Raw genomic sequence first — 14,604 nt, 5'->3', positions numbered from 1 at the left:
AAAGAGAAAATAATAATTAAAAATGATAAAATAATGAAATAAAAAGGAAATGACATGCACAAGGATCAAACCCCCCACACAAAGGGAGATGAGACTCCTTCCACTCCACCTGGCCACGGGTGGTCAGCTGTTGCGTTAACAGCGACTCAAATACATAAACAAAGAAACACAAAGAATAAATAGAAAAAATAAAAAAACTAATAAAAGGCCAGCATGGGCCATACGAGTTTGGGCTTGATGAGTACCCAACAGTTTCTTGGACTGTTTTGGGTCGGGTCAAATGAGACCCGCTCCAGTCTGGCCCAAGATGAGGTGGCGACCGGAATTCCAAACAGCACCCTAGCCGTGTGGCTGTTGGGTAACGAAACAGAGGAGAATAAATCTCCTTAAATGACAGTTGGTGGCGCAATGAGTGAGGGGCAGGTGAAATGAAAAGTCACTGCCAACTTTAATGATTCAGTTCATTCTCCCACAGAGGAACTTAATTATTTTTTTAAAGCCAAGAAGACAACATGAGAAAAAATCTAGAGACAAAACATTCATTCACACCAACCCGTCTTTCTCCCTCACGCAAAGAAAACCCAACTGCCCCTTTTTAACAAGAACCAAAACCTCCCACATTTGCAATGGAGGAAAAAAACGGGCGATAATCGTAAACCCCAAAAATGGAGACAAAAATTCAATTGAAAAAGGAAGTTCCGACCCAAGGGAAACCCTACTCTCAACTATTCGGTGGTCGGAGAAAAACGTGAATAACCAGCCACGACCAACAAGAATACAAGATTGGCGAAGATGTTTACCTGTTGCAGCGAAATCAAGCGGTGGTATGAAGAGGTGATCACTCGTGCAAACTCCTCTTGTTGCATTTTTTCTTTTTCCTTTTCTCCGTCCAAAATTACTAGGGTTTTTCTTTTTGAGCAGTCGCCGTATTGAATTTTTAGGGTTTTTCGGCTGATCTCCCTCTATGAACAGTGGCCGCTCTTTTTTATATGTGGCTAATCTCCTTCTCTCTGCTTTGTCTCTTCAAGGTAGTGGAAAAACGTTCGTACAGGAGCCGTTTGATGATTTTGTCCTTATCCCCAGTTGGTGGTCCCTCCCTCAATTCCTTTTAGGTTCCTCAATCTTTACCATGGGTAACAGGTAAATCACTGCTGTAAATTTCTTGACACACTTGAAAAAAAATGGAACGTGGCGGTTCTGAATTATTGGAACGAGATTGTATTAATCCGCGATTGTTATTGTTGATACTTGCCGGATCTGGGTCATGGCTTGCATTGACTCTAGATGATGAATCTGAGTTTCCCTCAGTGGTAGAAAACAAGAGAAAAAGTGAGCCAGAATTAGCTTCCGCAACTAACTTATTAACTTCACAAAGCGTAAATTCTACTTTGATTATATTGTTCCCGTCAATGCCGGATGAACCTCAAATGGTGACTATCTGACTGAGAAGATAAATAGTAGAATACTTTTTGTTGTCAGCATCTTCATTATTAGGATCAATCTTTCCAGACTGACATAAAAAGGAAACATGTTTTAGGTTTCTTCATCACTCCATGACAGCAAAACTGTTAATTGTATCCTTCTTATATTCTAAGATTTAATGTGTTTGGTGTTTTAAACTTAACCGTTATTGCAGGAGAAAATCACGCCATGTTGAGTTCTAACTGAGGTCTGCAAGCGCAATGTCTTCAAGCATTCAAAACAAAACTACAGAAGTGATTTATCCATTGCTACAACCTTGCTTTGATCGGGGAAAATAGTAGAGGAAGTTCTTGATTCACTAGAACAGTTTTCATCATCAGTATCCACAACATTTGCAGATACTGATGGTACCCGGAGTGCATAATCAATGAGGCTACAAGATTTTTCACTGTTAGAGGCCCTGTGCTCATTCCAATACTTCTTCCTCTGTTTTATTTCTCCCTCACCTATCGCAAGAAGCATAGCTACCTCAGAGGAATCATCATCATTCGAGCTTCCAAGGGTTCCTGTTGCCGAAGATCCTAGCAGCGACTCTATTTTGTCATCCTTTCCTTGACCGAGAGAGTCTGAAGATCCGAGAGGTTGCTCAGAGTCTGAATTTGAAACTCTTTTAGAATACAATGTCATCTTTACGGGGACAACAATTAGAGCCATAAGAAAAAATAACCATCACAACCACCAAAATATAGGAAACTGTACTGCTTAATAGAATTAGATTGCCAAATATTATGGTGGCAGAAGATATACACCCAAGATGACACTAGCACATTGGATAAAGATAAAATGAGAACTAGATGTGGAGTCTTCATCCAAAACCGGTGTACAAGGCCTAACCAGAAACATCATACTGAAACAAACAACTGGAATACCAATTGTCAGCAACATGAGGAACTTAGAAGAATCGTTATGAAGCAGCAGGCTGTAAATTTGAGTGAAAACCGCAACACTAAGCCCTCCATAACCTTGTCAAAGCCAGCAAACCCTTTGTCACTATGAGGAATATCCAAACCTCCATCCAAAGCTCCCTTGAATGCATCAAACATACGGTTACCGGTTGTGGTCTGGGATATTATGCAGCAAATCAAACTTGTGATTATAATTCTCAAATGAGAATTAGAAACTGTATTGAACCAAATTACAATGCAAAACAACTGGACTTTTCAGACCGGCAAACAATACGAGAAGCAAAAAGACCACAAACATGCGGTGACGTCTTGGCTGAAGATATGCCCGTGTCATGTGCAAAAGAGGAAGCGAAATAGAAAGAGAAGTGTTCTTTCCAGCTCAATGCGTCCAAACAAAGATGAAACAGTGCTACAATTCTGCATTGGGAAATCTCCAGCTGACACTTATATGGGCATACTGCACTTGTTCCCTTCTTTTCTTGCTTTCAATGACTTGAGTTGAATCTCATTTTGATTTTTGGTTTTGGGTACTGACTGTCATGTGATTTGGTTTGATTTTTGTAGGGCTTTCGTTGTGTTTGATGTAATGTCATCAAATATGCCAGCAATTCTGTTTGCCGTTGACCCACATTCTGCTCAACTGGCGGCGGTGTTAAGTTGGAGAACCCAGTAACATCAGCATGAACATTATTTGCCACAGAAAAATTCGGATTCACATGACATATTTGCATATCAGTATCCTTGAAGCAATCTGCAAGCCACCTTTCAGCTGACTGTAAGTCCTCGTAATTGGTAGCAGAAGCACTATCTGAAACGTCAGATATCCATTGTGACACTTCTGGGAAAATATCCGCATTGGAGTTGCCCGTCCCATTTAATTCCAAATATGCCGAAGACATTTGTACATCAGCAAGGGAATGATTCCCGTTCTGATTGTTGAACTGCAGCATCCTCCGTCTCTTGGCTTGTGAACAAGTCTCCGAACTTTTACCTCTTCCTTTTGAATATCATTTGATTCACCATTATTGATACTGTATGCAAAATCCTCACAAGCCTTTACAGGGGTTGTTTCATCATCAAGCACGATAGGAAGATCTTCATTTCGAGGAACTTGATTCCGCAGCTCTTGCGAAATGTCAAAATTCGACGACCTCTGGAGACCGTAATCATCCTTCTTATGCCAATTCCCAGGAGCCTTGTCTTTGTTGTTATAATTCATTTCTAGTGCATAGAAAGATGTGGTGATGATCATAAATAATAACTGTTGTTACATAGAAAACTCGAGTGTTTTTGCTGCTACTGCATGAGATACGTTGAGTTTCGGAGTTTTTCGGTGTCAAATCTCACAACCGCTTCGGTGAGGTCAAAGGTGGATTTTGAGCTCGCTCATGCTTTCTTGAAATGCGAAAGGGATTGATGAGGTACGAAGTCGAAGCGTTCATGTGTGCTCGATGTAGCTCATTCATTGTGCGAGTGATCAGTGCATTTAGATGCACATTCATCTATATTTATACTTATGCATTTCCATGTTTTAGTTTGGTTATTTTTCACTTTTAATGTGTTTTTATAATTTATCTTATTTTTACACTTATTTATTTTTCGCAGTTTATTTTCAGCATTAGCAGTCTGCACGAATAAATACAAAACTTGAGCTAGGAGTATCGGATAGAGGCGTGCTACCAGTCGTTGGAAACCTAAGAGAAAGAGCTACAACTTTTATGTTGAAGACAAAAGCTGATTCGGAGTGAAGAAGTCTCAAATAATTCGTTGAAGTTTCGTACTTTAGGAAATATTTTCTTTTGGGCCATTTGTTGGGCCGAATTTAGGTTTTTCGGCCCAGTTTGAATTATTAGTGAAACCCTTATTCTGTTTAAAAGGGAAGCCACGGTACTGTAGCAATCACACATTATTCACGATAACTTTTTGCTTTTGTGCGATGAAGAGGAACTAATCTCCTAGAGTCAATCTGCTGTAACCGAATTTCCAAGGCTTTGAGGTTTTTATTCTATCAATATAATTTGTTCTCTTTCAATTCTATTCTATGAAATTTCATTTGCTTAATCTGTAATTTATGGAATAGTTTTGATTAAATTCGTATGATTGCATTTCTAACTATTAATCGCCGTTTTCGTCGCTTTGTCGTTAAATTGCGTTTGTAAATCATGCTTGCTTAATTCACGATTGTATTTATCCGTTTGCTTAATTCGAAATATAGGAATATAAATCTGTCATATATCTATTACACTTGTCAATCGAATTTGAATCGAATAGAGATCGAAGCCGTTTAGGGAATTGGTAGGAAAAAACCAATGATTAGCCGGAAACCGAAAACAGTAGATTGACTTATTTTATAATCGCTTATTTTAATCATTTTTTTGCTTTGTTTTCTAAATCGACCACTAAAATATAAACCCCCTTAAATCGATTTCATTAGGTTAAGAATAATACAAGAATCCTTGCGATACGATACTCGAGGTGTCGCTTCCCGTTTACTATATTTTATTACTCGTTTTTGACCCGTGTGCGACAACGGGTCAAATTGACACTCGTGATCTTAGCCCATCCATATGTATGCATAGAATCTCACTTAAAGATGAAATAAAAGTAGTGAGGAAGCCCCGTAATCCTTTGAGTCTTGATATTGTGAAAAAGGAGATCACTTTCACGCGCCCATTCAACACTTTTACTTATCAAAGATTCTTCTTTGATCTTGGAATACAAGGCGAATACACTATTCAAAATTTCAAGGTCAATGGACACTACCCAAAGCTACTACATGAGAACCCGACTTTGGAAGAAGAGACTGCAGAAGAACTCTCTTTGGAAAAGGCTGCTTATGTAATCACTTATCTGCCTTGACTCCTTGGGTGTGTTCTTTCCTTTCTCCCACTCTTATTTTATATTTATGGTATTTCATTGAGGACAATGTATGTTTTAAGTGTGGGGGAGGGAATCATTTATTTGTTTTGTTTTGTTTATTTTTTTTCAGTTTTTCTCTGTTTTTGGTTTTTAGTTGCTAAAAAAATGCATCTTCTTGAAAGTTTTAGGCTATAGACTGACTAATTTGAGATTAGTTTGCGGAGACTTGGGAAAAATTCACAAGATCGGTATCGTCTTAACACCGTAAGTCTCCTGCATATGGAAATTAAGTTGAATTTTTATTATGTTTTATCCTTACATTCTCATCCTCTGACAGCTCTTGAGTACTTTATTTCAACAGTCAACACCATCTCACACACACTCTACACAGGGAAGCCGATGAATATAAGTGAGTGTTCCGAAAGAAAAAAAATAAAGGAATGCACCTTCTAAGTTTGGTGACCCTCACCCGGTCACTTAACCCAACGGTTGTGGAACCTTCAAAAAAAAGTTGGAAATAAGACTCTTTTGTAGTTGGTTCAGCGATTTCTGGTGCTGAACTTGGTAGGGCAGATTACGGTCCGATCCCCCGTAACTACAATTGAGTAAGCAAAAGGTTATGCCACTTAAGTACCAGAACCCCGTGCAGAAAAGGATCAGAGTCACTAACCGATCGCCTTGCTATGAGTGTGTGGAGATAACGAGCTTAATGTGATTGCGCCTGAATGAAAAAGAGCGAAAAGAAGGATGAGTAAGTTAGGCTTTAACATAATAGCATGATTCGAGTTGATTTGTGTATTCAGGAGGTTTATGACTGCACAATTATGGATTAGTGTTCCTATGATATCCTTAGTATGCAAGATTAGTACCTATCGATGCAAACATAACCGAAGAAGACTTGTGGCCTAGGATGAGTAACTAATGATGTGTTTGTGTTTTCTTTGTTTTATTTTAAATTTTGCTCGTAGTGCAAAAGTTCAAGTGTGGGGGAATTTGATCAGTGCATTTACATGCACATTCATCTATATTTATACTTATGCATTTCCATGTTTTAGTTTGGTTATTTTTCACTTTTAATGTGTTTTTATAATTTATCTTATTTTTACACTTATTTATTTTTCGCAATTTATTTTCAACATTAGCAGTCTGCACGAATAAATTCATAACTAGAGCTAGGAGTATCGGTTTGAGGCGTGCTACTAGTTTTTGGAAAGCTAAGAGAAAGATCTACAACATTTATGTTGAAGACAAAAGCTGATTCGGAGTGAAGACGTCTCAAATAATTCGTTGAAGTTTCATACTTTAGGAAATATTTTCTTTTGGGCCATTTGTTGGGCCGAATTTAGGTTTTTCGGCCCAATTTGAATTATTAGTGAAACCCTTATTCTGTTTAAAAGGGCAGCCGTGGTACTGTAGCAATCACACATTATTCACGATAACTTTTTGCTTTTGTGCGATCATGAAGAGGAACTAATCTCCTCGAGTCAATCTGCTGTAACCAAATTTCCAAGGCTTTGAGGTTTTTATTCTATCAATTTAATTTCGTTCTCTTTCAATTCTATTCTATGAAATTTCATTTGCTTAATATGTAATTTGTGGAATGGTTTTGATTAAATTCGTATGATTGCATTTCTAACTATTAATCGCTGTTTTCGTCGCTTTGTCGTTAAATTGCGTTTGTAAATCGTGTTTGCTTAATTCACGATTGTATTTATCCGTTTTTCTTAATTCGAAATATAGGAATATAAATCTGTCATATATCTATTACACTTGTCAATCGAATTTGAATCGAATAGAGATCGAAGCCGTTTAGGGAATTGGTAGGAAAAAACCAATGATTAGCCTGAAATCAAAAACAGTAGATTGACTTATTTTATAATCGCTTATTTTAATCATTTTTTTTCCTTTGTTTTCTAAATCGACCACTAAAACATAAACCCCCCTTAAATCGATTTCATTAGGTTAAGAATAATACAAGAATCCTTACGATACGATACTCGAGGTGTCGCTTCCCGTTTACTATATTTTATTACTCGTTTTTGACCCGTGTGCGACAGTGGATCAACGAGCTGATGGATTTTTGAATTGCTAGAAGAAAGCAGGTTTTGGATTTTGTCTTCCTGTCATGAAAAATCATATGCAGGTTTATTGGAATTGTCTTCCTGTCATGTAAAATCAGATGCAGGAAAGTCTAGCAATCTGGTGTGATGTACTTCCCTGGATAGCGACATAAGAATAGAATACTTGTTATAACCCATAGCCCCATAGCCAGTTCAAAGAATATGATCTTAATTCTTAGGACCAATGTCCTTCAAAGAACATATCTGCTCTTCTCCCATATCAGACATGATAGAAACCACAAGATTTGTTCCTTCAGTAAATCCATCTTTATTCTGAGTAAGGAGTGCATCCAGTGGGAAGTTTCAAACCAACCTTGGTACTTCCGTCATCAACCAAACAGACTCACAAAATCAACTTCAGATATATCGATAAACTGATAGTTGGTACAGTTCACATGGGGAACATCACAATTGTGAGATGAAGGAACAAATCTTCAAGCTGTTTTTCATTGAAAATATCAATGGCAACCAAGTGACACTTCGCATGTCCATGCTTTCATGTTTTTTTTGAAGTAGAAACCTCAACAGCCTTGCATGGCCTGCCTTTGATGACGATGTGACCATTCCTGCGAATGGTACCAGCCTGCCGAGGATAGGTTTTAAACGCTCCAGCGTCGGCAGCAGCTACGTACGGTTGCTCTTGAGGAGTTGAAAGAAAAAGAAATAGTTGGGATTGGGATTCTTGGGGTTTGGGTGAATTGAGATTGGTCCAAACTCCCACTTTGTAAATTTTTAAGCTTATGACTTGTAATGATTATAACGTTTATGTGAATGAAAATAGATAACGTCGTGGCATAACCAAACTCGTCCTCTTGTACCTTAAACCTTCCAATATTCACGTGATGAAGTTCTTTATTCATATGCCATGTAAACAGATGATTATGATTGAATGAATGAATGAATACATGAAATTTCTTGAATATGAATGGAAAATTTTCCAATGTGAATGAAGAGATATGAATAAAAATTCGAATATAAAATGTGGAAATATGAATATGAAATGGAGGATATGAATGTGAATGAAGAAATATGGGTGAAATTTCTTTGAATCATGAATGAATGGAAAAATGAATATGCATGATGACCCAAAATAAAATATTTTGCACTTGACACATGATTTACTCGAAAGGGGGGTGAAAACTGGTAATAAGACAAATGACAGATGAATAATCACCTCAATGAAATTGGAACGAAAGATGAAACACGAGGCTCACTTAATTCTAACAAATGAAAGAGTTTTCAAATCTCACATGGCTAAGGAGATTAATCATCTTATACCAAAAATAAAAAAAACAAAGCCCAAAAGACAAACATGGACTGGTCGTGATATCGAGTCCAACAACAAACGTTTTTTGGGTAGCATCATGACCAGATGGAATGGTCATGAAGAAAGAATGCAAACGAGTGATTGATGGGAAAAAAATTTCAGGGCCAAAATCGGGGTATGACAGTTGCCCCTATTTAAACATCTTCCACCAAAGGAAAATGAAACATCACTTTTTCATCGGATCGCAGTGGGGGATGGTTAAATACCATGGAGACCCAGATTTTGATCCTGAAAAATGCAAATGCTATGATATGCATGGGTGAAAGACTTTATTTTTGAATTTATCTGTTAGGGATACGGAGATGCTACTAGACAGACCAATCTGTGGGGAATGTTGATGGCCCATAGAGAAACAGGCAAACAATGCAAAACCAACTCGTTGGGGATAACAATCCTGCTGGAGAGTCGGACACACATTGGGGAGTACTCAAAGTGAAATTTGATAAACGACACTTAGAATACAAGATATTTCGTCAGTAAGTTCACGCATGACTCACTAATAACTTGAACATTTTGAGAAAATTTCCAAAACAAGTTCATACATGACTTGACGACACTGGAACAAAAGGTTCTTCAAAAATCAGTTCAGACATGACCTAGTAATGCTGGAATGAAAGGTTCAGCGACAAGTTCATACATGACCTGACAATGTTGGGGAATATCAAGAACGGCTCTGACAGCAAGTTCAAACATGTCTTGACATCGAGGGTATATCAACAAGTTCACACATGACCGGATGAAAATTTGAACATTCTTGACAAATCTGGAGATTTCTTTCAAGAAAATCATCGGATCAAACATTCTGGAAATTATTGTCAATGAAAGAGTCCAAATGACCACTTTCTGGGAACCCAGAGGCAACAAGATAGAAAACCTCTCTGTAGGTACAAACGCTGGTGACAACCAGACTTTTAAAAGGATACCAGTTACAACTGAATTTGACAGATGCTGGCGACAACCAGACTTTAAAAGGATACTAGTTATAACTGGATTTGAAAGATGCTGGTGACAACCAGACTTTAAAAGGAGACCAGTTACAACTGGATTTCAAGGGTGCTGGTGACGACCAAACTTAAAGATACCATTTACAAATGGATTTGACAGATGCTGGTGACAACCAGACTTTAAAAATGATACCAGTTACAACTGGATTTCAAAATGTGCGCCAGTTACAACTGAACTTAACAGACAATGCCAATAACAATTGGACTTGCAAATAAGAATGGTGATAACCAGCCTTATCATACCATTTACAAATGGATTTAAGATAATGTCAGTTACAACTATGATTGGGGATACCAATTACAATTGGGTTTAAGATAAGACATTGGTGACAACCAGGCTTTAAAGAGCCACCAGTTACAACTGGATTTTAAGATTTGAGCGCCAATTACAACTGGACTTAACAGATGATGCGAATAACAATTGGACTTGCAGATAATTCTGGTTACAACCAGATTTATCGTACCATTTACAAATGAATTTTATCAAATTTCCAGTTACAATTGTGTTTGAGGTACCAATTACGATTGGATTTGAGACAAAGTGCTGGTGACAACCAAACATTTAAAAGATACCAGTTACAACTGGATTTTTTTGTCATTTGAGTGCCAGTTACGACTGGACTTAATGGGTGATGCCAATAACAATTGGACTTGACAACAAACACTGGTGACAACCAGATTTAAAGAGATACCAGTTACAACTGGATTTGAATAGACGATTCCAATAACAATTGGGCTTAAAACAAATGCTGGTTACAACCAGACTTTAAGGGATACCAATTACAACTGGATTTGGTCAAAGACACTAGTGACAACCAGACTTAACAAACGACACCAGTAACAACTGGTCTTAGAGGTCAAGGGATACAATCAACAACGAGACCTAAGATTATGCAAATGAGCCCAAAGCACTTCGGGCTATGCATGATTTGGATTTTGCTTATATGCATGATGTATGAATGATCATGATACGCAAATGCTGACAATATGCAGACTGGAGATTAAAGAAGGCTTTATGGAGGTACTAAATCCTCAACACCGATAACTCAACCGAAGGAGTGAGTAAATGCATCAAAGGAGGATCTATCAAGCTGAACAGTTACAACTGGCCCAGGGAGAATTCTAAATCCGTGCTCTCTAGAGATATATGTTGATCATCCAAGAGAAGTCTTGCAACTTGAGACTTGTGGGGAAAGACGAAAGATTTCCTTTTAATATTTCCACATGTCAAAGCAAAATTGTGTTTCTCAATATGTTGAAAAATTCTTTTTGAGTTCAAAATTGATTATTAACAAATAAATGGCATTTTGCATAACAAAGAAAATCAGAGAAAAACAGTAGATGATAGAATTTGATAGGCAAACTTGTATTTATTCAAGAGTGGTAGCACACAAATAGTGTAGCTCCATGGAATGTTACACATTTGAAAATGGAAATAGGGAAAGGTTTACATTGAATCGTAATGACTACTACTATCCCTAATAACAATGACTCCACAAAACCTCGCTTCTGAAGGGAGTAACTGGATTGATCTTCCATCTTTAGCTCTTCTGTGTTGATCAGTGACAAACTGATGCAATTTATGCCTTTTGCCCCTAATTTTTTCCTGGATCGCCCTTTTGGGTTTTCAATCCACCGGGACGCTCCTTTATGCCTAAGTCGCCCTTTCATGTTTTCAACTTAGCGAGCTACCATTTTTCATCCCTAGCTTTTGCCTGGACCGCCCTTTCAGGTTTTCAGTCCACCGGGTTTTATTAGGCATAGTATCTTTTGATTGCATCAGAGTTCACAGGGTGAATGAGCTCTTCGCCATCCATAGTTGTGAGAAATAGGGCACCTCCAGAGTATGCTCTTTCTACTCTTGGGATGTGATGGAAAGTGATATCGTCAAAGTATTCTATCATCTTTACAACATGAGCATGATACGAGATCAGCTTCGCATCACGAGTTTCCCATTCTCCTTTAACCTGATAGATCACCAAGGCTGAATCTCCATACACCTCAAGGATCTTGATTCGAAGATCAATTGCAGCCTCCAGACCAAGGATACAAGCTTCATACTCTACGACATTATTCGTACAATCAAAGCACAACCTTGATGTGAAAGGGGTAAAGCCACCATTTGGATTCATCAAAACATCTCCCACACCATGACCACTATAATTGGAGGAACCATCAAACGCAAGCTTCCATCGAGATCCTGGTTCTGGTCCTTCATTTTGGCCTGGGATCTCACAATCCTTTATCACCATTATATCCACATCGGGGAAATCAAATTTCAACGGCTGATAGTCTTCAATTGGTTGATGAGCAAGATACTCTGCTAAAACACTTCCCTTGATTGCTTTCTGGGTTACGTACTGGATGTCGTACTCTGACAAGAGCATCTGCCAACGGGCAAGTCTTCCAGTTAAGGCAGGTTTTTCAAAGATATACTTTATTGGATCCATTTTCGAGATCAACAAAGTAGTATGGCAAATCATGTACTACCTCAAACGACGAGCAGCCCATGCTAGCGCGCAACAAGTTTTCTCCAAAAGCGAATATCGACTTTCACAATCAGTAAACTTTTTACTCAGATAGTAAATAGCATGTTCTTTTCGACCAGTTTTGTCATGTTGCCCCAGCACGCATCCTATTGACCCTTCAAGCACAATCATATACATGATTAATGGCTTTCCTGGGACAGGTGGAATTAAAATAGGAGGCTCTTGCAAGTATTGACGAATCTTCTCAATAGCACTTTGACAATCAGAAATCCATTCAACAGCTTGATCTTTTCGAAGCAATTTGAAGATAGGCTCACATGTCGCCGTCATATGTGAGATAAACCTTGAGATGTAATTCAAACGTCCAAGGAAACCTCTAACCTCTCGCTCGGTGCATGGAGCAGACATTTCTTGTATAGCTCGGGCCTTGTCAGAGTCTACCTCAATTCCTTGTTGACTAACGATGAAACCAAGCAACTTCCCTGAATGGACACCAAATGTGCATTTTGCAGGGTTTAATCGTAATCTAAACTTTCTGAGGCGTTCAAATAGCTTCTTCAGATGGTTCATATGATCTTCTTCATTATGAGATTTAGTGATCATGTCATCCACATAGACCTCTATCTTCTTGTGCATCATATCATGGAAAAGAGTGACCATAGCTCTTTGGTAATTTGCCCCAACATTTTTGAGACCGAAAGGCATTACCTTGTAGAAAAACATGCCCCAAGGGGTAATAAAAATGGTCTTCTCCATGTCATCTGAAGCCATCTTGGTTTGATTGTATCCTAAAAAACCATCCATAAAGAAGAATACAACAAAACTTGCAATGTTATCTACCAGAGTATCAATGTGTGGTAGAGGGAAATCGTCCTTTGGACTAGCCTTGTTCAGATCCCTATAGTCAACACACATCCTCACCTTTCCATCCTTCTTAGGCACAGGTACAATATTAGCTACCCATTGTGGGTACTTCGCCACGGCGAGGAAACCAACATCAAATTGTCGTTTGACTTCTTCACGAATCTTCAGAGCCATATCTGGTCTTGTTCTTCGGAGTTTCTATTTTATTGGCGGGCATTCTGGCTGAAGCGGAAGCTTGTGCTCAACGATGTCGGTGTCCAATCCTGGCATATCCTGGTATGACCAAGAAAATACATCCGCATATTCTTATAGCAGCTTAACCAATCTATCTTTGACACTTGCTTCAAGCATGGTGCCGATTTTGACTTCTTTATTCTCTTCCTTTGTGCCAAAGTTGATTGTTTCTACCGGTTCTTCATGTGGCTGAAGGGCTTTAGACTTGTGCTCGAGCAGCCTTGCCAATTCGTCGGGGATGTAATAATCTTCCTCACCCTCCTCTTCCGCTTGGTAGATGGGGGAGTCAAAGTTATGAGAGGGAGTAAAGTCATTGGATTCAACGGGGTTATCATTTATTCTGCATGTTTGAATGATTGATTTCTTTTAGAAAAATAAAAGTAAAAGATGCATAAATGAAAAGTTTTTTGTCTTTGTTTTTGAAAAGATTGCCATTTTCTTAAGAGAAAGCAAAATAAATGAATAAGAAGAATTTAACAAAATGCCTTTCATTCATTGATAATGATTATTTGAAAATGAAAAAGGGGCCCTACAACATGATCCATTAGCCTTGGGCAGAGCTAAGGATTTGAAAAGAAAAACAACAATTATTACTTTGACAAAGGAAATTTTTTGGGGATCTCAACCTCCTTCCAGTTGTTCAAAGTTGTCTCACACCGGTAAACCAAACATGGCTCATCTTCATTTTCGGTGCTATCTCCAAATGCATTGACCTGATCTCCATGGATGAATCCTGTGCTGAGGAATACTTCCTGGATGCTTCGGGTGTTGTCCTTTGCAGGGACTCGGGTTCCTTTTGCAGCGGAAGGCACATATCCCAGACCAAAGCGATCATGCTTCTCACGAATATCAATAAGCTGACCCCAACCTTCAGGGTTTCCTCCTTCAATGCTAGACTTTGCGCTTTTCAGAGAAGTGAAAGACGAACAAGCTTTCCCAACAGGGTCCTTCATCTCCACGAAAGTGGCGTTGGCTATTTCAAGAGATTGGAAAGAAGTTTCCAAAGCGTCCTCATCAGCCTTGATATATCTGAAGGATGAAAGGTGACTGACCATAAAGTCCTCCTCCCTAGAGATAATAATCAATTGATTATCCACCACTGATGACACTGAAAGTCACCGTATTTTCGACTCCGATTTCACATGCATTTTAGTTGTTTTAATGTCATTGTGTTATGTTATTGTTATATTTCTCTTTGTTTTCAGGTTTTAACCTTAATCGGAGCCCCGATCGAGAAAAGGAGTGAAAACGAGCTAAAAAACCTAAAATTCAGCATTTTGCACTTGTGGCTCCCACTGTGGCTGGCGCAATGGACCCTGC

The 14,604-nt window shown here is 38.5% G+C and overlaps 1 pseudogene; it reads right to left on the bottom strand.

Moving 5' to 3' along the window:
* Window positions 1–1,707: 1,707 nt before the first annotated feature.
* LOC127097205 (protein XRI1-like) lies at window positions 1,708–3,606 on the bottom strand (annotated as a pseudogene).
* Between the last annotated feature and the right edge of the window lie 10,998 nt (window positions 3,607–14,604).

The sequence above is a fragment of the Lathyrus oleraceus genome, chromosome 1 (genome assembly GCF_024323335.1).
Source record: "Lathyrus oleraceus cultivar Zhongwan6 chromosome 1, CAAS_Psat_ZW6_1.0, whole genome shotgun sequence".
In the NCBI taxonomy this organism is placed as follows: domain Eukaryota; kingdom Viridiplantae; phylum Streptophyta; class Magnoliopsida; order Fabales; family Fabaceae; genus Lathyrus; species Lathyrus oleraceus.
This window is presented reverse-complemented; position numbering and strand designations above follow the sequence as displayed.